General features: G+C 46.7%; 1 protein-coding gene across 43 annotated transcripts in view; it reads right to left on the bottom strand.

Moving 5' to 3' along the window:
* NRXN3 (neurexin 3) overlaps window positions 1-21080 on the bottom strand; it is a 1517918-nt gene that overhangs the window by 1438612 nt on the left and 58226 nt on the right. The gene's annotated exons all lie outside the window — the stretch shown is intronic.

The raw sequence follows: 21080 nt of genomic DNA on the forward strand, positions 1-21080 counted from the left end.
AAACTGTTATCTGCTAACAGCCTGAAATGTGTACATGGTGGGTATGAGATTCATCAATACATTCGGATGCGCACACACTTCAGAGTTTGCGTGCATGCCTGTTAGTTTATTGTGTGCATCTTCTAGACTAATACATAGCCTTACTTCAACAGGCAGCTTTGCATATACACACACAGATTAATGTATTATTGTAATACATATATCTCATGCAATGTATTGTATTTTCCTAAGTTCTTTTTTTATATAATTGAATGATACAAAATTAGGGTGAAAATTTGGGGGGGGGGGGGAAATGAATAATACTTTTTGTAAAACCTGGAAAAAATTTTGTAAAAAATTCGTTTAAACTGAAAACGAAGAGCTTAATCATGCAAAATGTAATCTGGCCAGGAAGCCTCACTCATAGGGGAGAATGAAGGCACAGGCTTCTAAACTACAAAATCCATAAGGCATTGTGTCGCAATAGTGAAGTGCACTTTAAAGTTGAAATGACTCTAAATGAAGCATTTGGGGTCAGTTCGACAAATAAACTTTCCATTAAAAACACTTCAGTATTTCATTTTGATCAAAAATGTCAAAATGAGATGTTCCAACATTTCCAATCAAAATGTTTCAGAATATTTAGTTCTGCAAAAAAATTTGATATTTCACTTTTCATCCTGATTCAGGACAAAAAAATGCTGAAATGTCAGAATTTCCCTGGGGATGGAAATTCTGAATTTTGTTCAGGTCTGCCGATAACCTTACATTGCAATATGAGCAGTAATGTGATCCAGTGGTTAGATAGGCAGGGACTGGAACTCAGGACTCATGAATTCTATGCCCAGCCATGCTGCTGACTCCCCGTGTGCCTCTGGGCAAATTTCTTTGCCTTTCTAGGCCTCACTTTCCTGAATGTGTAACAACACTTACCTAACTCCCCAGAGAGGTCTATGTGGTTTAAGTTATTCAAGTACGTAAAGTCCCTTGAGCTGCTCAGATAAGGAGGAGAGCAGATGGCCAGGGCAATGTGGTTTTAAATAGGCCTGTTACAATTAAAGTATTTTTTTAAGGAAAGAGTCCTCCTCCCATTTGTTTTTCCTATGTCCAAATTATGCACAGAGCAACACGCACAACCCACACAGTCATCTGGATTCTCTTTGCCCTGTATTCCAGTTTCCAGGCTGGGAAGGAGATTTCATTTCCCACTCCTAGTCCAGTGCCTCAGACTAGAACAAGAAAGCCTCTACCACCCCCATCTCCACCTCTTCACCAGAGTCAACATGCGTTAGTAACTTGCAGCAAGTGCCGAGTCACTGAGAGAGTTGCCAGTGTCACATCAAACTAAGAAAGAAAAGCTCTTCTGAGCAAGAACTACTCCCTCATTGCAGAGAGAAGGGAGGAAAGGATGTGGCCATATAATTACAAATTCTAGCCCCAGGCTGGTCATTTTAAAAAATGCTTTGGGTATCCTTCCCCCCTTATCCAGTTAAGAGCAATTAGGGACTCAAACGGAATTAGAAAGAGGTAAACGAGCCATTTGAATCCAGAATGGTAGTGAGAGGAGTCATTGGGAGTCCCCACACTGACTATGGCTCCCCTAGGGAGGAGAGAAGGAAGAGCATGTGCAGCCAGCCCAAGGGGAGAAGAAAAAAATATCACAGAAGCCTGCTGCAGAGCCCCACAGTAGGAGGAGAGAGAGTGAAGTAATAAGCAGGACCGCCCAGAGGATTCCGGGGGCCTGGGGTCTTCGGCAGCGGGGGGCCCTTCCGTTCCGGGACCCGCCGCCGAAGTGCCCCGAAGACCCGTGGTGGGGGCCCCCCCCGCCGGCGAATTACCGCCGAAGCGGGACCCGCCGCCGAAGTGCAGCCCGGTCTTCAGCAGCGGGGGCCCCCACCGCGGGTCTTCGGGGCACTTCGGCGGCGGGTCCCGGAACGGAAGGGCCCCCCGCCGCCGAATTACCGCCGAAGACCGAGCTGAACTTCGGCGGCGGGTCCCGCTTCAGCAGTAATTTGCCGGCGGGGGGGGCCTTCTGCCCCGGAACGGAAGGACCCCCCGCCGGCGAAGACCGGGAGCGGAAGAAGCTCCTGGGCCCGGCCCCACAAGAGTTTTCCGGGCCCCCCGGAGCGAGTGAAGGACCCCGCTCCAGGGGCCCTGAAAAACTCTCGTGGGGGCCCCTGTGGGGCCCGGGGCCTGGGGCAAATTGCCCCTCTTGGCCCCCCCTCCTCCCCCTCTAGGTGGCCCTGGTAATAAGAACACTATCTGGTCTCTGTTTCTGGCTGACCCAATGAAGTCACCACTTAGCATCCACCCTCTGTCTCCCCATCCCACTGCTGCAGGCTGGTTCCCTGCTAGAATTGCAGGGACTGGTTAGACCATTAAGTTAGATCAGGGGTTGGCAACCTTTCAGAAGTGGTGTGCCAAGTCTTCATTTATTCACTGTAATTTAAGGTTTCGTGTGCCAGTAACACATTTTAACATTTTTAGAAGGTCTCTTTCTATAAGTTTATAATATATAACTAAACTATAGTTGTATGAAAAGTAAATAAGGTTTTTTAAATGTTTAAGAAGGTTCATTTAAAATTAAATTAAAATGCAGAGGCCCCCGGACCGATGGCCAGGACCCGGGCAGTGTGAGTGCCACTGAAAATCAGCTCATGTGCTGCCTCTGGTATGCGTGCCATAGGTTGCCTACCCCTGAGTTAGATGGAGGGAAGATCAGCAGCAGGAAGGAATGTTCTCCCTTATCCCACACAAACTTGCATGTTCATCCCATGTCCTTACAACTCCTATCCAAGTAGGGGGGCAGCTGAGCAGTATAGTACTCATGGCAAAGGACTGGGAGTCGAGATTCCTGGGTTCTGTTCCCAGTTTGATTCTCTCAAAGTAACACATGTAAGGCCATCCCACTTCTTTATGCTTCAGTTTGCCCCTTTGTGAAAAGCCAGGCTTCCAGAGTGTGTAAAAGTTGGGAGGAGCAAAGGGGATAGATAATCCTGGCGCAGAGCAGAGCACTGACCTGTAGCTTTTACCAAACACTTGAACTCAATGATATAATTGCACACTCTCAGCCTTCACCCTAGGGACATCCCTAGTTTGCTGGGTCACAGAGTTTACCCCCAGATTGCCTTCCCCATAGGTCCCAATTGTCACATGTAAGGCTTGAGGTAAAAAAAACCCCATGTAATTCAAAAATAAACAAAGGACTAATGTATGCATCTTACAATGCTGCACACATCCTATTCATAGATCACTCAGGCCCCAATCCCCACCATGCATTTATTATTAATCTGTCTGTTATTATAGATAAGGCCCTGTGGGGGGGTGGGAATCACAATTTTTGTTAAAAAAATTTCACAGCAGCATCAGGGTTGAAAGTTGGAATTTCAGGGGCTATGCACAGTCGCTGAGTCCCCCCGAACTGCTGCGATTTTTCCAACAGCGGGGAGGCAGAAGCAGGCATCCCCACTTCTGCCACCCTGCTGAGGCCACGGCTGCTCATGGGGGCTAGCGGGCCAATCCCATCCCAGAGGAGGGCAAGGAGGTGGCATTCCAGTCCTATTGTTGGGAAAAAGTCTCACCTCATGGTGCTGGCCAGTGCAGCAGGGATTGGGGCCCAGCACACTCTGCACTCAGCTCCAGCCCAGGCCATCGCTGCTGCTGCTTCCAGTCCGGATGGCAGGGAGACAGAGCGGCGCTGACAACATGGTAATGAAGAGCCTCAGCCTGACCTACCCCCAGCAGCTGCCAGAAGGCCTGGACCAACACTGTAGTGCTGTCTGGCGAGGTGCTGAGACTAGACTCCATCTCCGCCACCCCAGTCTCCCCACTGGGACAGGGCCACCCTCACACACCTGCTCACATTCCCATCTCAGCTCTTGCAGTGTCTGCCCCGGGCCTGCCAGGGGCTGCTGTGGGGTGGGCAGGGCCATGGTTCCTAATCGCAGTGTTGTCAGTGCCACCCACTCTCCGCAGGCAGCCTAGGCGAAAGCTGAGAGCGGAGTGAGCCAGGCCACAATCCCTTCCCCAGACCAGGCTGGGCCAGGTCAGCTGGTGCCATGTAATGAGACACCCTGCTCCCAGCCTGCTCCCCCAGCCCATCCCCACCCACACACCCTACCTCTCCCCAGAATAGGACCAGCCTGCCACCTCCCCCACACCTCTGGGATGGGACCTGCCTGCTAACCCTCCCCACCCCCAAGAGCAGTTGCAAAGCCTCAGCAGGGAGGCAGAACCACGGATGCCTGTTTCCACCTCCTCACTGTCAGAAACATCATGGTATTGGGCTAATTTCACAATTTCCACGCACTCTATGAAATCATGATTTACACCAGGCCTTAATTATAGAAATTTCCAACCAAGGCACTCATAAGCATTTTACATCAATGAATCAGTCCTCAAAGCCTCCTTGTGAGGTACATTATCACCATTTTACAGAAGAGGAAACTGAGGTAGGGAAGTTAATTGACTTGCTCGCCCATGATCACAGAGGAATCATCAAAACCCAGGACTCCTGACTCCTAGTCCCTTGCTCCAGTCACAAGATCATACATTAGTTTTAGCCCATTCACTCACCAATAAAATGCATAATGTTTCTCTTTAAAGTCTTTATCAGAGGCTCATAGTTCGGTGTACAGCCATAGAAAGGATGTGTGGGGACAAGACAATTTGTAGTAACTGAGTAGAGAGATGGTATCTCAGGGTTCTTCCCTGGCAAGTTTGGAAGTACTAAGAGCAAGTTCCTGAATTTCAGCAGATCTTAATATTAAGATTTCAGGCAGATGAAGCAAAAACACCAAATATACATTTAGAAAACCAAACCAAACCAGGAAGTCTACTTGCTATTTGTCTTGAATTCTAAAATTAGTTCTCAGTAGCAAATTATGTTCTATTAAAGGGACACCGCCAACTTAAAAAAGACCACACTTTTATTTGAAAAAAAATTACCTACTATTGTTACAAGCAACACTTACGATTACTAGAACTGAAAGAGGGGGGAAAATGCCTTCCCCCCCTCCCACTTGTTTACTGCGTGTATTTGACAGCACTTTGTGTATAGTTAGTTTCACCATTTTCCCTGTATAGTCAATCAAGTTTTCACTGTTATTCACTGTGTATAAGACCAATATAATACAAGAGAAAAATACATTCTCATATTTTTAAAATGTGACTGAAAAACCACAGAATTGGCAGATGAGAACCAGAGGCAGTAATTTTTTTTTTAAACTGACTAAATTGAACCTGATGGTAGTTCCTAAAACAAGAGACATGCACTGATATTCCTGGGCCTCAAATACATATGTATTACCCATCAGACACAGAAACATATTACACATTCTACATTGTCAATATTGGTTGTGTTCTCTCATTTTCCAATAAAGTAGGTGCTCCCCTTCTCCATACTCTCTCTAATACCTCACACTTCCATGACCAGCTCTCAATCTTCCAACCCCGCCCCCACTCCTCTCACACAAAGGTTCCAGAAACATAAGTGTCGGGTTTTAGAATATTTTAGGCTAATTTTTATGTTAAACAGTTAATAAAAAACCTGAAACTTACCGTGTCTCCTTTGTTTTTGGTTTCTTCTCAAAAAACCTCTTTGCTCAACTCTTTCCTTTTTGGTCTCTGCTCGATATGTCTTTTCCCTCCTCCCCTAGCAAACTATTCCCTTCTCTCCTCTCCTACTCCCCTTTCCAGCCCTCACCTCCAAGTCCTGACTCCTAGCTCTGTCCTCACCCTTGCATGTTGTACTGCCTATTTCCCTTTGCTGCCTGTCTAGACTCTTATGAGACACCCAGCACCAGGCGACAAAGTACCTCCCAAGGTGAGCATGTAAAGCTGTTGAGATGGACACAACTGTAGAAGCTACTATTCTGCTCTGTTCCACATTCACTCTATGTTGTTCTCTTCACTCCAGGCCTTTTTCCATCTCCTGCTCCTAACCCCTTTCCACAGTCTGTTCTCTCACCCGGCACTTCCCAGCATCCCTCAGCTTTTTGCCTCTTAGAGTCTACTCTTTCCCGCATCAACCTATCCTTTGCCCCAGTGTATCCTCTGCACCCTCAGCCCCATCCATCCATCCTGTATCTAACCCCATCACCCAAGCCTCCTCAATGAATTCTCAAGCCCTTGAGCAAATCCTCAGGCTGCCCAGATTCCCTATTCATTTCCCTCCTCTGCCCTTCACTGAGCCCCTAGTACATTTTGTGCCCCCATCATCTGAACCACTTTTCCTCCAATCTATACTCAGCCTCTCACTCTTCTTGTACACTGTGAGGCAGCCAGCTGGGTGATATTGAGCAGCAACTCAAGGGAGACAGAGCAACTGGAGCTCAGAGCTCCCTGCTTACATAGGGGGGGGCCACCTCCTCCCTTTTGCAGCAGCACCCTATGGCCTTCCTAGAGCAACATGCCTTCTCACTGAGAATTAGTCAGAAGAACTGAATGAAGCTTTGGTGGTCAAAGTAGCCTTAGTGTGAGGCTTAGATAAAAGGTTGCAGTTGGTTATTTTGAGCAAACCAGTTCACTCATCCCTACTGACGACGTAAGGGGTGAAAGATTCAGCTGAGATTTCTTGGAGAAGCCGAGCGAGGATGTACTTCACTTCCCCTGAAAGAGACAGCCAATCTCACAGCTTTTATCAGCAATCAAACCATAGAGGGGCTATTTACATCTCAAACCCCATGCACTTCCAGGAGACAATGCTGTGTAAGGAAATCCTCTAAATGGCAACATGGTCCCTCACGTGGGCAGCCTTTACAGCCATCACATCCCAGAGAAAACAAAAGGAATAAGTCAGCTGCACCTGTTGTTTTTTGCTGGGCATAGAGTTAGTGCACCACCAGGGACAAAGACTCCTATATGACAGGGAGGGAGGGATCAAGAGTCTGGCACAAGACCGTGACTCTCTACTGAAGTTTGAGTAACCTATTCTCCCACATCTCACTGTAAGAAGCTCCCAGAGTTGCCACCTCTAGGCAGATCTGTAATGTGATGTGTTACCCAGCCAGACACAAGGGTGTGGGGGGGGGAGGAGGAAGGGGAGGACATACAGGCAGCCTGCGGTTCAGAGCTCTGAAAGCCTAAGGTCTCTGCAAACGCCCGAGTTAAAAGCTGAGGCAGCCTTCGGGATTGATTATGTATGCACGCCACTGAAAACACAGGCTGCTACAGTGCCAGAGCCCTGCTGGATAATTTATATGTTGGTGTTAGTATTCACAGAGCAGTGGGCAGAGTTCAAAGGAATGAGGTGGAGAATAGAAGTTTAAGACTTAGGCAAACACAGTGACAGCCAGCACGTGCCTCAGTGCTACCAGGGGCCTCACTTGCATATGTTACAGGAAGCAGCCAGGACACATTCTCAGAGCAGGAAGGCAACAGGTGCTTTGTCTGCCCAGTTGGCTGGTGGGACAAAGGAACACCCAGAATGAGTGTATGCACTAATGTTCCAACATTAGGGATTGTGTGTGCATGTGACAGTGTGTCTGTTCATTTGGTCCTTGTGAAAATGTGGGCTGTTGGCTGGGCAGTGTGTGAGCTCTCTTTCTCCACAAAGTTTCACAAATGTCCCTCCAAACACTATCCCTTGACATGCACAGGGCCACATATGCACAGCTCTACCAAAACCCTTCAGTCCTGATCTGCAGCCCTTCTGCTATTCCTGTCCTGACAAGTACACCCCCACACCAACACAGCTCTGCTGAAGCCCTCAGGTCCTGGCCTACAGTCCCCCACTCTTCCCCAACAATATTATGCTAATGTGCTTTTCCTGAGCCAGTTATGCTCCAGATGCACTAGATTACATGGTGGTTTCTGCAACACAGACCAACACACATTAGAGACTAAGCCAAGACCTTCAAACTCCTTTCACTTGTGATTTTACCAAGATTTTGATCCTAGGTCTTCAGAGAGGAAGGCCGGGGCATTAACTACCACTGGCCACCCAAAAGTTGAACTCTATGCATTGGCCCAGCTTTATCATTGCCTGTGCCTCTCAGCCATCTGGTTATCAGGGGAGAAAGATGGGCAGACAACAAGGTCATCAATTTACCCGTCCCTATGTCTGCACACGTTTTAGATTAGACACAACACAAACGGCATTAGAATAAGTACCAAGAGCTTGACTTCAGCAGAAATCAAGACCAAAGGCTGTCTGCCCTCCCCCACCCATGAACTCCAGCACACGTACTGTCTGGACTAGATCCCAGAGACGTACAGCCGTTGGGTCCATCATACACCTCTACTGCACCCCTAACACAGCTAGCCAGTCCGTCAGAGTGTGGGAAATGCAACCCTATGTATATGATGAAGAAAGAAGGGTCCTAGCCAGGTGCCCTGCCCTTTGCCAATGCTCTGAATCTCATGCATCCTATTCATCCAGCCACTGCCTTCACATCTCACCCTCATTTAATGAGAGGCCTTCCCCACAATCCCCTGCCACCAGGGGCATCCCAGAATACACATGATCTGAAGGGACAGCCAAGCCTGGGCCACTTCTGAACTAGAGATGGGCCTAAATGAAAACCTACATGTCTGAATTCTGGAGACAGAACCAAACTGGGTATCATATAAAGACTGTGCTGGAACCCCAGATTGTTAGTCCACCTACAAATCTGTGTCCCGCTCATCTGTTCCAACAGAATACAGTATCTGCAGGGATGTCTGGGGTGGGCTGGATTCAGTAACAGAAAACTGTCTCTACCAGGGACCAGTTGGGGGCAGGTTTTGGAGAAGTGGTTTGCTACACTTGGCTCTAAGGACAGTTGCTAGAAGTACCTCTCCTCTCCACATGTTTATCGGGTCCTTTTACAAAGCAGTATGTTTTTCCATGGAGCCTGGCAGACTCCCTCAGTGCTGAGTTTCTTTCATTTCATGAGCCTGTCTCCATATTCTGCAGCTAAGACCATAGCTTTGGAACAATTACACTGTTTGCCTTACACTTTGCATTAGACTATGGCAGGGTCTCCTGAAGGGAAGCAGTGGCAGCCCTATTGCTTGTGATACTCGGAACAGGATTGGATAAAGCACTAGAGAACAGAGTGTAGAGAAACAATCTTGCACTGAGCCCCAAAGTGAAGAATATAAACTAGAGGTGAGTAAATTCAGTCTAATATCTATGATCCCTCAGGAGAAGAATGTAACCCCCTTCTCCTGAATTTTGGGACCCATTTTAGAGATGGGGAAACCAAGCTAGTGACCTGCCTCCAGTCACACAGCAAGTCAGTGGCAGAGCTAGAAGAAAAGCTTGTGTCTCCTTCCCTATCCACTTGACTATATTGCCTTCCTTCTCAGCCCAGCCTGGGAGTGCATGGGGGGTGGGGGAGGGATGGAGACTTCAGGAAGAACAAATGCTTGAACATAACTGCATGAAAATATCTGGACAGATACAAGAGAAAAGAGGCTTTACAGCAGAAAGGGAGAAGTTGTTCTTGTTACCAGAATAATGGATTTAACATGGACAGAAACAAAAATTAAAGAGAACAAACAAACTTGAAATAGTAAATAAGTGAGATCAAGAACAGAGGCATTTTCCCAGTGTGACTTTGGAGAGATCAGAATCACTAGGCAGCTCTAAGAAATGATTTTCTGAGCATCTATTAGGGACAATCCACCAAGATCAGAGACTAAGAAGAGGAAAAAAAAAAAAAAACACTGAGCAACACTACCTATTTGTCCCCTTCATTTTACAAATGGGAAAACTGAAGCTCAGAGGGACATGAAGGGCCCAAGACCACAAAAATACCAAGTGCCTTTAGTGACCTGTCCCCAAGGGCACACAACAAGTCTGTGGTAGAACCAAGATTAGATCCCAAGATTCCCAATTCCCATTTCTAGAGGCCTCTCTTTAAGCCCCTTTTAGCACTAAAGGTCCGATAATGACATTAATTGGGGTCCTCTGGAGTAGAGGATTCCGGACAGCCACTCTACCCACAAAAGATTACCTAAGTGGGTGCCCCATAAAACAGGGTCTTAGTCTTACAGCTTGTGCTGTAAGTTTTAGATCATTTTAACTACCAGCGGTACCATGCTACTGAACATACACGGTATGCCTTAGCATTCCCTCAATCCCCACTGGGCTGCTAAAAGATGTCAGTGGCACAGCACATGTAAATAAGAGGAAGGCTGTGAACAGTAACATAGGGGTTAACAACAAGCACTTTCCTATCATGACTGTGGTTGGCAGGTAACATGACCATGTGATATTAGCTAAATCACAAGTGACAGGGGGAGTATAAATAAGAAGTTTGGTATTGCCAGTCAAAACACTTTTCCAACAATGACCCATGGAAGAACAATTGAAGAAGAAGAGAATTTATTGGTGACACAGGTAAAAATACAAATTAACTTTATAAACATGGAACACAGTATACAGTATAGCACTGCCCAGAGAGGGATGTTCAAGTACAACCAGAAACCAACAGAACAATTCCAAAATCATTTGATCCTTTAGGAAATAATAATGTTCCTTGAGTACACAGGAGAGACATCCTTGTAGGCACCTGAACATAAATACACCACAAGTATTAAATGAAGTGGATAACACAGAAATCTAGTCACCATCCCATCATGAAGACCTTCCTTCCAAAAGCAAGTGAATTCTAGACCCAGCTTCAAAAAGGTGCTGACACCAAGGCTTGGGAAGGGAGGGAGAGTGTTTCAGGCTGCAAAGGCATTGATATAGTCAGCAGTGTCCACAGACTCTAGGTTCTCTCACTGAGTTACAAGGAACCCCAGAAGAAACAAGTTATTCAATATTCAGCTGGAATGTCATCCAACTAGGCACTAGCCAAGATGATCTCCTGACACCTTGACTAGTGGTCTAGCATGCCCCAATCATATCAGCTGTTGTGATTACACAACAACTTATCCCCAGACATATTCATGTGCTGCAGAGTAGAATCCTAAGTCCTTCAACTCCAAAAAGCACAGGCCTCTGTCACTCGAACTAAAGATGATGATCTCCCTATGGTAGTAATAAAGTCCCTTATCCTTCCTGAAGGTCAGCCACTAGAGGGCAACATCACCCGAATACAAAGAATATAGAGTTGTCATAGTTAATTCTAGCAAAAATTCTGAAAGGGATATTGAATTCATAGATTAGGACTCAAGTCACTCTCTAACTATTAGAGATCAGGATAAGACTTAATGGGGAGGGAGCAAATTATCCCACATGTGCCTGCTGCGGGGTTCTCCAACATTCCTCTCAAACATGTGGTACCAGCCACTGTCAGAGGGAGGATACCTGCCTGGATGGACCTCAGGTCTGATCCAGTATGGCAATTCCTCAAGAGCCAGTACATTACAGAGAGAAGCTAACTCTGGCACTTACACAACTCCTCTCATTCCAAGGAATCCTGAACTATTTTACACATGTGTGCGCGCACACACACATTGTGGAAATGCAGTCACTTCTAAGGTTGAACATGGCAGCTATTTAACAGTGCACAACGGCACTACACAACAAGTTTAAGGCAGCAAATGAAGATTGTAACAACTAATTTAAATGGTAGGGGTAACTATTATCCACAATGGAATTTAATCAGATTAACAACAATTTTTGAAGTGACAAGAGCTCTGTAACATCTCCCAAGATAATTTCATTTCATGTCTCATGCAAGAGGGCTCCTCACAACATCCATGTAACTTTATGTGTGAGCACTGTGGTAGCTCACACAGAGGGAAACACAATCCCTACTGAATCACCTCCACCATTCCCTGCAGCACAGTGAAGTCAGTATGACTCAGAAGAGAGAGCACCCCAGAATTACCAGTTTCAACACATCCAACATTTTCACTCATGCATGGCAATGGATAGACTTCTTCTCAGACACTACACCCTGCCCCCTTTTCTCACTGACACCACATCACTCCAACTCATATACTTCTCCACTCCCCAATCATAAGACCCTTCTCTCCTCTCTTCCCAGCCCCCAACATCCTCAAACTCTCAATAACAAAACCCTGTGTTCAGCACCTCACTCCCCTTCTGACCTCTGCAGTGCACAACTCATTGCTGGATCCAGTGGGAAGTTTTGAGACAGTAAATCTCATCAAATGGAAGAGAATTTATTTAAACAAACCAGACGGAAGATGCATGCACAAAACACTCAAGCAAGAGCTGCAGCTTGAATTTCTACTGTAATCCTTTGCCATCATGCCAACAAAAAGCTTAACAGCAGTTCAGCTGTTGGTGTGCTGAGACCACTGCAGATCATGCTGACCAAAACTGACTCATTGTCTCCTTGTACTCCCCTGTCTGTCTGTATTCATCTGTGGTCTCTTGTCTTGTAAGCTTCTTGGGGCAGAGCCTGATTTTTTTGTTCTCTGTTTGTACAGCACCTAGCACAATGGGGTCCTGGTCCACAACTAGGGCTCCTAAGTGTTCCCACAATATCAATAAATAATAATCAGGTTATATCTCAATATCGCTTTAGGTTACAGAGCCTCCTTCCTTACCTTACAGCAGTGTTCATGAAGGGCTATTCCTTAATATGATATGGCGCCTCATAAACAAATAATCACAGCACAACCTAGCTTTGACCATTTCACCAAAGTCATCTCTTGAGGACTGAATAGGCTGAGCTTTCCATATGCTCCAACTACATTTGATGGGTGTATGAATTTAGCTCCAGAGGAAGATGCTAGAGTAACACCACCAGGAGACTAACATCCTCTACATAACCCTCAAACAGATACAATGCCCCATCGAGTGGTGACATACGCTTCCAACACAAACGCTTGCTGCTTCTGACCAATGTGCTTCAATCACAACTTGCCTCTAAATGGTGCAAGGCAGGTTAAATCTCCATACTCCATTCAGTCCTGGTCCTCTCTGAAGACTAACAACAAGAGGCTGCTTTTGTACTAGGCAAGTTTATTTGGGGGGGGGGGTAGGGTAGGATGGAATTATTAGGAACCATCCAGACACCTCACAGCCAGACCCCAAACCTAGCTCTGATCCCACATGCACATGTTTCCAGAGGTTCCTCTGAACCAAACAGGAAAACCTCTTTCTTATAAAGGCCTCAAGGCATGCACTACCAAGGAATTGACTGTAAGGCCACCACAGTGCCCTTGGGTTGGCTACTTATACAAACCCAATTACTAGTCAGACAAAAAAATAAACAGTCACACACAGTATCTGAACTCACTTTTCAGTAACTTCCCAAGCGGCTTTCCTGAACTTCTATGAGAAATGAAAAGCAATTCCCTTAGCAACCTCTTCAGAACTGCCATAAACTCCATCATTAGCTATGAAGAGCACCTGCCTTTAGTGACTCAGCTTCCAGGTGTTCCTTCTCAACTCCCTTGGGTCCTAGAGCCCTCCCACATAATATCTCACTTAGACCACTTCCCTTTATTGGGGAAACTGGGATATGGGGTATCATGAGCATGAGGACCTCCTCTGTGGCCCCAAAGGGTTTGCAACCCCCTTCATGCATCCCCACATTTCACATAGGCCACAAAATAATAATCTCAGGGTGATTGTCATTCACTACACAAATCTGGGCTAGATTTTAACTGGGAAGCCATAGGTGAAAAACGCTCTCTTCTTGCCTCCCAATCTTATTATTTAACCACAAGGCTTTGCTGCCTCCACTACTTGCCCTCCATACAACTTTACTGACTTCAATGGGGTTGCACAGGAGATCTGCAGGTACAGAATTTGGCACACCATGTGTTTATCTTCCTGAAGAACTGCTCTTCCATGGCTAGCCAGTTCCCTTTTAGGTTTGTCTTGAAGCTGCAGTAGGTTCCTGCGGCCAGATTTTTGCACCTTCTAGTCTGGTGCCTGTGAACCAGATAGGAAGGCAGCAGCCAGTTAGATTCTCTCCAGGAGAGGGGAACCATTTCAAATAAACTAAAAACTAATTGAAATCTTTGCCCAGAATTTGAATCTCACTTTTTCAGAGGTTCAAAAAAAGATCAGATAGATTCTTCTCTCACCCCATTATTTTTAATTTACCCAGCACCACCCCAGATTGGAAACAAAAGGAAAAACAGAAGCTGTTCAATCTTCAAAGTATTTCTTAAATAAATGGGGAAGGGGGAGATTTTCCAAACAAGAAGCCATAATAAACCTAGAACTCCTACCACCTGCCCTATGCCTCCTCCCCAGGTGAGAAAAAAGGTTCCCCCCTCTCTGATGTAGGGAGCAGAGTGCACTGGAGTGGGGGAGGGAGGGGATGTCATGTCATCCCATCATACCTTCCAATATGCTGAATTCCAGGAGAGGGCATGTTAAATATGTGCCTCACTCAATGTTATATTCATGTTCAGTAATCATCTCCTGCACATGAAGTCCAGGTGAATTACTGTTTCTGGCTCTTCTGGCACACTGTTACAACTGATGTTTTAATTTGCACCTTTGTTTAATTAATCCGCGACTCCACTTTGTAGAAGGAGTACGGAGTGTATTGAGCTCGGAGCTGGTCAGAAGGCTGCCTTGATCTCTATCACTCCTTGAAAAAAAAAATTTCCCCTATGAAAATAAAGTTGGGGACATTCAAGTGGCTGTGTGGCAATTCTTCAGTGTGCAACGTGCCAAAGATCCCACTTTTCTGGAAGGAGGGAGGCTCCTCTTTAGAAGGAGTGAATGTCTCTAAACTGTGGGTGGACAGATTTGTCCCCAGCCCTTTCCTCTTCTCCCTCCACAATCCGTCATGGAAGCAGCTGACAGCAGGTCCCTCCACACATCTCTTACCAGATCCCACTCCTCCTCACACCAGTTAGTTTTTGCAATTCATGCAAATTCCCTTTTCCCCTGAAATCAATGTTTAATTAACACATTATTTGAAAAAAAATTGGGCTGTAACACACACTGAAATGAAGCCAACAAGTCCCTGCTCTGCAGACACACCAGGTCTTATTGGATGGTTACCCCACTGGAGAATTGTTCCTCCCCACCCACCCCATATCCCTCCTTTGCTGACATTAAGGCTCATCCATTCAGATAGTTACCCCCTTTCCATTGCCACGGATTCTTCCCCTCCTCAAAATGCTCACCCCCAGAAATAAACACTTGGCCAGGGAAGATACGATAGTACTGCAAAAAGAAACAAATGCTTCCCAGATGTTATGTGACATTGGTACAGCCGTGCAACTTTCCAAGGGGTAATCTTCCCCCTGCCCCATTCCACTTAGGGGGGGATCTTTGAACCTGTCCTAACAGCCTTGGGAATTCTGCCCCCACCCATATTTTTGCTAAATTCTTACCACTCGCTGGTCCTCACTATAGCCCTCATTCCACCTGATGAGGCTCCCATCACCACAGCAGTAGAAGGGGTGAGGCTGCAGAGACAGAATGCTCTCCACTGCCGTGAGCAAAATACATTCCCAGGGTCAGTCCAGTGAATGGATGCTGGGATCACTTGTTGCTATACTTTCTGATGGCAGATGGAACCCTACTGCCAGCTTTGAAGGCTTAAATCACACCTCAAATCATCCACCCTTATCTAACCTTATCAGTTATTAATCCAGCCCACTCTTCAGCTTTCATCCTGTTGCTGGGACTTGCTTGGGTACAGGGAATGCTGCAGTAGCATCAAGGGCATTTTGAGGAGGGATCTAAGCCTCAAATATCCCTCACTGCAAAATACACAGGCACCCCCACCTCCGAGGGTTGGTGCAGCAGTCAAGAGAGATTACCCCTGATTTCATGATCTCCTAGATCAGACTGTGCCAGTTATGAAAAAAGAAATCAGGACAGTTGAGAAATCCAACTACCCCAGCACTTCATTCCGGGGATCTGAGGCTCCTGGTGTTAATTACTTGCTGTAATATGATGGATGACAGCAGCAGGGCCAAGAGTGACACAGGCAGATTGTGCTCCGAAATGAGCTGTCCTTCATCATCAAGGGCACAGGAAAGGGCTGTGGAAACGACAGGAGTTGAGCCACACCACCACTGGGACGTGGCAGATAAGCTCTCAGAGCCCCCTACATCTCTATCCCCAGCCACCAAGAGACAAGAAGTGGGCAGAGGGAGTAGGGGAGAAGGAGACTGATCTACCATTGGGATATGGCAGATGACAAGGGAGCTCCAAGAGACAATGGGGGAGAGGTGGAAGAGTGGCTAATCCTCTCTGCCGGTAGAGGATGCTCCTTCAGATAAGCTGAAATGAATTTTTCAGCTATGCCTGAGGTACTCTGTAAATGCCTCTTCCTGTTCCCTGTCCACCACACCCTTCCCATTCCGCTCCTAGCACAGAACAGCCTATAAGTTCACAGCCACGACATGCTGCTTACACACAGCTTGCGGTTCTGCAGGAACATGTGCCACAAGGGTCAGACAGCTGAACTGCTCTGGTATGAGACTGCTATGGAGTCTCACAGGCAAGTGTTTTCTGAGAAGGGCAGCAAGAACCCACACCTACCCTTAAAAAAAACCAACCCACGCTTTCCCTCCCCATTTCCAGACACTTAACATTTCAACCACACCAACGGGGGGGCTATGATAAAGTCTAGTTCAAATCAGCCCTGCCCAAAGTCCTGGCAAAAGGTGCCAGAAGATCAACAGTGCTGGAGACTGCCATTCTCTGCCCATACAGCAGTGGTAAGAGCATACTTACTCTATGCTAACCTTTGACTAGTGTGTCTCAGTCTATCTGCTGAGACTGCTGTCAAGAGGGCTAATAAATGTAATCCAAGATGCTCAAAGCCCTTTATACATGTTAATCCTCACATTCCATTCATCATGCGGGGAAACTGAGGCAAAGAACTAGGCAGTGAGTCAACCCCAAAGTCAAACAGCATGTTGGTAACTAGAACCCAAGAGTTCTGCCTGCCTATGCTCTAACCAGTAAAGCCTATTCCATGCCACTTGTTCTTTGCATAAGGAGAGGGATATATAGGGCTTAAATGCAATGTGGCTGACTTGTGGGTCCAGCTACACTGAGAATAGTCCCAGAATAAGTTTTGTGCCCTTTTCCTCCTGGATGAATCTATTAAGCACATGGGGGCTTGAGAATAAAGTTAATTTTTATTTTTTTATTTTTTTTTTGGTTTTTTTTTAATTTAACCAAACTTCTCATGAATCTCCAGGAAGGTTCATCTTTGACTTTGGCTGGAGTTTAGGACAAAGTTTCTGGTCACTTCTTACTTCATTCCCAGAGACCTCATCTGTCCTTATCCCATTGTAGCATAATACGGCTCTGCCAGCACCCATATTTCCACCTGCACACACCCCAAAGTGCAGCAGGATGTGCAGAGTCTCTCACCAGAGAACAGAAGTGGAAGAACTGAGGAGGAAAAGTAACTGTCTTCTCCCCCCGCCCAGAGAGAGATAAGAAGACAGGAAGAGATGCTGTTGGACTGTGGAGCCCTGAAGGAGGCTCCAGGAGTCACGAACAAGAAGCAAAGAGATCACTAGATCCACTGAAATGCTGCTGCTGCTGGAGCAATGAGAAAGGTGGGGAAGAGTGATTTCTTGCTTCCCTAGAATGCAATGCCCAGAGACCAAGAGGGCTCATTTGTGGCTTGGGAAATCAGGAATGGAATATGGAAACTTTTACCTCTAGGGTGCTGCTTTAAATCCAGTCCACACTGGTGAAGTTTAAATGCCATCCCCATCTGACCACTGCTGTTGGGCAGCTTATAAGAAATGAATCAGTGGTGGTTTCAGTCCATTTCCTAGTGGGAAAGGTGTCTCAATCAATAATCCACCATCACTGTTGGCACTAACTGCCCCACCCTCAGCAGAAAGGCCAACAACTACATGGGTTGTGCGGATCGAATTCCCCTCTCACTTCCAGAAGTGGAGTCACTCCAGGCTAGGGGTGCAGAACATTGGCAAGGGAGACTTGCCCATCTGCTGTCTGGACTGTGCTGCCCTAGGAATAAACAGAATGTCAACCTGTGAGACTGTGGATCTAGTACTTTCCACCTGCACACAACTCACTTTCAAACCATTACAGTTTATCTAGAAGAATCTTTTTTTTCCCCATCTTCCTAATTATTAAACAGAAATTCCCTCTCATTTGGGTGGGCGCTGGATGTGCCATTGGGATGTATCAATAACTCTGTCACTGGGAGAATGAAGGAACCATAAAATCAGTGCCTACCTTCACCGTACAGAAAAGTCATTCTTAGGGTCAGAGCAACTACCTGGGACCTGCAGCACCCTCTGCCTGTTGCTCAGCCAGCCACTGCATTGTCATCTCTACAGCAGCTATGGCTGGCTCTCAGGTGCTGGAGCTGCAGCGCAACAGCCATTTACTGAGCGGTTTGGGAGGGAGGAAGGGGTAGAAAGGGCCCAAAAAGAAACAATTTGCAGCTGAAACTGGCCAGCTGAGGATCAAATGGGATCAAACCTGAGAGGACAAAGCAGCTGAATAAAGGAGCCTTCATTTTTCTGTGCATCACCCATGCAGACAGCAGGTGTCTGACCCACTGAAAAGCCTCCACCCAACCCCTTTGGCTATAATTTGCCACTGTTTCTGAAGGTCAGCTCCAAAAAAAGAGAGATGAGGAAAGCAAAAGGCACATAAAGATGGCCCGGAATGTATCTATTTCCCATTTGTTATCACTTGTGAAGCAGAAAGATCCAGAAACACAGGGACTTAGAAGGGTGCAGTGAAATTTAGCCACATGCAGGAGACAAGGGGAATTGGCCGACAGGAAGGCGGAAGCCATTAGAGATCCTTTCTCTCTGCCAGCTCCTCTCAGAGCCCTGCAAGAGACCAGCCAGACCATGACTGAACAACGAATGTTCACTGAAGTGTAGGGAGGACTTTGGATCCAGGGAGAGGAGGGGGATTACAGGTTTTGCCAGTCATTGGGCAGGGTTCCAAATGGACAAGCTAGCCAGCCGTGTTCTACACTCTGTTAACAACCTCCCCACTGCTGCCTTGTCCTGCACACACACTGTCCACCCACTACCCATCTACAATCACCCACACAACCTCTCCAGGGCTCGCTTGGTCCTTTCCCTTGCTAGGGTTGGGGAGGGGGGGGGGGATTTTCTCCCTCTCTCTGCTCACACTAGAAAAGCCGTGCCTCTTCTGCACATCCTACCAGAGAAAGGCAAGTAGATTTTTCCCCTTTTTGTTCACCACCCTGGAGTCTCACACACACACACACACAGCCTCTGGCACAGAACTGCGTGGAAATGTTGATATTCCCGTGATGTCTGATCAAAGGCACGGACAGGCTCATGGAGGAAGAGGAGGGATGGCAGAGGAAGACAAGCCAAGAAAGGCTTTGTTTGGTCCGGGCTCCAATACAGCCCACGCCCTCTCTCTATGCCCTCTAGCTTGGATACACAAGTGGGCTTTGTGAGGGGAGGGGTCTGTTGGGTGTATGTGTGTGTTTGTGTCCCCTGAGTGTGGACATCACGCTCCCCAGAGCCCGCCAAGCTCAGCCCAAGCTCCCTGGAGTAACCTTTATTCCAGTGCATTGCAAGCATGTATTTCACAGATGGTTAAACTGAATCATTATCACCAGGCGTTCATTTGACCAAAAAAATGTTATTAATGTCGTCAGGTTCATCCATCCCCCCCAAATACACACACATGCTCCCTCCCTCCCCCAAGCCGCTGCTCTTCACACACACACACAACATTCAAATCTCATGATGTGCGACACAGCATCCTGGAAAACCGAACAGCAAGATGGGGCGGAGAAATGGATGGACGTGCCTTTGGCATTTGCTGCATTTCCCACCCCCTAACAATGTCTATCCAGCCTGTGACCCAAAAGAAAAGAAAATGAATTAAAATCATGGCCCAACTTGGGTATGAGTGCATGTGTTTGTGCGGGCGAGCCGTGGTCACACTCATATCAGGAGCCTGCATCTGTGTGGCATGAAGCAAAGGTCATCGTGCCACTGTTGTGATGCACTAAAAAAAAAAAAGCCGCAGAGCCATCAGGATGTAACACGGAATTTTCTCGTCAAGAGATGAGATGCCTTCGGGGGGGTTGGGAGGAGGAGAGAGGGTGTGCAGATGTGGGGTGAGGGGGAATGGCAGAAATGGGGGGGGGGAAAATGAAGAATACAAAGCCCTATGCTGCTAATCCAAAAGCGACAATCCATCCCTTCCCCCCCTCCGCACGCCCTCCTCCCCCCGAAATGTTGGTGCAGATGGATTTCTGTATCTTGGTTTTGCAGCAGTGGGTCTAATGACTCCCAGACCAAACCCCCTCACTAAAATAACCCCTCCCACATTGTTTTTATACTGGTCTGAAGAATAATGTGTTTTTTTGAGATAATGGGCTTTTTTTTTTAAAAAAGAAAAAGAAAAAAAGGACGCTGCGCAGACATTATGCGAACAAGCTGCTCCCCGCATCACCTCCATCTCCCCCACCATGTTCCCCAATTTCGCCCCCTCCCACATCTCTCCATCCTTCCCCCCCACCAACGGAAAAAACCCCACAACATGATCTGGGTAACCGATCTCAAAATCCCAAGCACTAATCCGCTTGAATTTGTTCTTTCCCTTATATAAGCAGCAGCACGTCAACATGTTCAGTAGAAACGCAGCGTAAAATGAGGCCAGGCTACAGCCATGGAACAGGATGATATCGGCAGATATCGGTTCTGCCGAGAAGCCATCATCACTGGAATTATGACATCGAATACGGGGCTTTTATTTATTTATTTACTTAACTCTTTTATCTTTCCTTTTTTTTTTTTTAAAGAACAAAAATAAAATAAATAATGAAAACCATACAGATACACACCCCATCAGAAGGTGCCCGAATACTCCAGAAAGGGAATTTTCACCTCCCAACTTTGCTTTTTTTTTTAATAAATAAATACAGCCCTGTTGCTCGCGTGATCCCCAAACTTCCAGTGTCCCCAGATACAACTCCCTTCGCCCCTTCCAGAAAACAATGTTTTACAGGAGAAAGACGGACATTTAGGAAACTGCCAATGACCAAAACAAAAAACATCAACAGGAATATAAAATTATCAAAATATAATACCTCAACTCCTCCAGCAGATGAAGTGTGTCCATCCACAACACCAAAGGCAATAATCTCAGCTCCCTCCCGAACCTCCTCCTCCATAAACATGACTAGCCCTTAGATAAACTTGCCCAACTTAACACTATAGCCCGCTTTACCTTACCTGGCTAGAAATACAACACCCTTCAGCCTCAC

The sequence above is a fragment of the Mauremys mutica genome, chromosome 4, assembly GCF_020497125.1.
Source record: "Mauremys mutica isolate MM-2020 ecotype Southern chromosome 4, ASM2049712v1, whole genome shotgun sequence".
In the NCBI taxonomy this organism is placed as follows: Eukaryota; Metazoa; Chordata; order Testudines; family Geoemydidae; genus Mauremys; species Mauremys mutica.